Here is a 2,745-nt window from a genome sequence, read left to right as displayed (position 1 = left end):
GATGAACCAGTTAAAAACAGTACCAGAGAGGCCGACCAGGTGCCTCAGTCTATTTAATAAAATGTGATGGTCTACTGTATCGACAGCGGCTGTTAAATCTAGTAAAACCAAGACTGTGAGTTTATGGTTATCTAAATTGCACCTGATGTCATCTAAAATCTTTAAAAGGGCTGTCTCGGTACTGTGGTTCATCCTAAAACCAGACTGATACTTCTCTAAAGTGTTATTTGTATCTAAAAAAGCAACTAGACTAATCACAAGGCTGTAATAGTATAGAATAGAAAGGACGATTACAGCCAGAAGGAGGCAGTAATGCAACTTCAAGGATGCCCACTACCCAAAACTCCCTACACTTTAAAAAAAAAAAGAAAAAAAAAAAAGTTGAACACAGGAAAATATACAGAACAAGTCAGGGGAAAGATGTATGACTAGACTGCAAAATAAACTAAAATATTCTTAGCCATTATGCTATCAATCGTTGACATACCTAGTTTAAACATAGGTAGTTTTGATTGAATGATATAACGTGGTAATTTGAAACAAGAGGCAAATTGTTTAAAAAAATTTCAAAGTACATAAAATAAAATTACAAATAAAAAATATCTTACCACATGTCACAACATTTCTTAATAAGTGTTATACATAATATGAACCTACTCTATGACATACTGATTTTATGATAGGTCTACTTTAGTGTGGTTTGTGCAAATGGGGGATAATCTTTCTATCTGAGTGAGTTAGTGTTTCAGCAGATACTCAGTTGCTCTATCAGTATAGCTAATAGCACGAACACGGTACTTAAAAATGTATCCAAATTTCCATGCATTTCCATCTGTGGTCACTGGTTTCACTGGGGCCACAGCAGCCCACAAAATGTATTATCTAGAGGAAAAACTGTGACAGACAACGTAAGCCACAGCACAAATTTATTGTGTTGGCAAAGGTCCACCAGATATGTCATCACAATAAACTGTAACCATCCACCACTACCTACTGTCTCGTATCCAAGGCAACCATACAGCTGTAGCTGGTGTGTTGCAAATGTGCAGACTCAGTTTTTACCTTCAAATTTGTTATGATAGCGTAGTAAAGTGTGGGCTTGGAACCTGAATGATGTCTTTTGTGGTAATCCATGGTTTCATCTGTAGTGTGACATAGTAGACAACAACCGATGCTGTATCTGGGACGCCTCACGACGTTCCCACAGAAAGTCTAGCATGTTTGATTTTCTTTATGTCGTTGACGACTTCTCCCATCACAGCCATCACTTTGACCCATAGACACACAGAGCGATCTGCTGCCATGGACAACTGTATGACAACAGTTGTAGTGTGCTGATTAAAATGAAAAACCCATGATAATTTCAGTTGAAAGAATCCCTTCATTTCTATGAACGGGCTTTTATTATGAAACATTTGCAGGAACTTGTTGTGGAGGATTCAGTGACTTGCATGTTTGCTTACGGTACGTCAAATGTAGCTCCTGACATCTGGTGGCACTTGTTTACGCCTACAAGGCCAACAGGTCCACAGAGGACGCCATAACGACAGCCCTCCACGCTGCTCTGTCCCACCTGGAGCAACAGGGGAACTAAGCGCGGCTGCTCTTTGTGGACTTCAGTTCGGCGTTTAATACAATTTTGCCCAACAGACTGGTGTCGAAACTGTGTGATGTGGGAATATCTTACCCTGTCTGCCGCTGGATCAAAGACTTTTTGACAGACTGCCCCCAAAGGGTGAGAGTGGGACCCCATGCCTCCCCAGCCATCAGCCTCAGCACCGGCTCCCCTCAGGGCTGTGTGCTGAGCCCCTTATTATAGACACTCTACACACATGACTGTACCGCCATACACCCCAGCAACAGCATTATAAAGTTTGCTGACGATACCACCGTGGTGGGACTCATTTCAGGAGGGGACGAGTCTGCATACAGGAATGAGTTGGAGCAGCTGTCTGTATGGTGCAAAGCAAACAACCTAATCCTCAACACTAACAAGACAAAAGAAATCGTGATAGACTTCAGGAGGAAGACAACACACATCCAGCCCCTGTTCATTGGCGGGGAGTGTGTGGAGAGGGTCCCCAACATTCGGTACCTGGGCGTGTACATCGAGGACGACCTGACCTGGAGCACCAACACCAGAGCCACCATCAAAAAGGCACAGCAGAGACTCTCAATCAGGACCTGCTTGTTTCCTTCTACAAATGCTCCATTCAGAGCATTCTTACATACTGCGTCAGCATGTGGTTTTCCAGCTGCACAGCAGCAGACAGAAAAGCGCTTTACACGTTTTATCTCACATTCTTGTTGCTCTTTCTCTGTTTCCTTTTTTTAAATTGGAGCTTTAAAAAGAAAGATCATGATGGCATGTAACAGCCATAAACATGTTTTTTTTGATTGCATTACCTGCTGTTGGAGAATGTGTAAACCCAGTAAATAATTGGTGTCTTAAAAAGTGGCCTCATGTTCAAAAGTCTTGTGTGAAACAGCTGTTACTGGTTGACTGCACAGTTTAACTTGAATAATAAGAATGATACCTTAAACATTATGAACATGCACGCTGTGAAAAATGTTGACTGCAACAACAAACCACTGTGTCATAATTTATTGGTGTACAAATACAGATACCATAAAAATAAGATGTGTAGGAAAATAAATATGTTTGACAATAAATAGAAGTTAAGTTATGAATATTACAGGCGTTAAATAACACATATGATTATTCCAACTCATTGATGTCATTTC

Source organism: Epinephelus moara, chromosome 4, assembly GCF_006386435.1.
Source record: "Epinephelus moara isolate mb chromosome 4, YSFRI_EMoa_1.0, whole genome shotgun sequence".
Lineage (NCBI taxonomy): Eukaryota > Metazoa > Chordata > Actinopteri > Perciformes > Serranidae > Epinephelus > Epinephelus moara.
Note: the sequence above shows the minus strand (reverse complement) of the source record.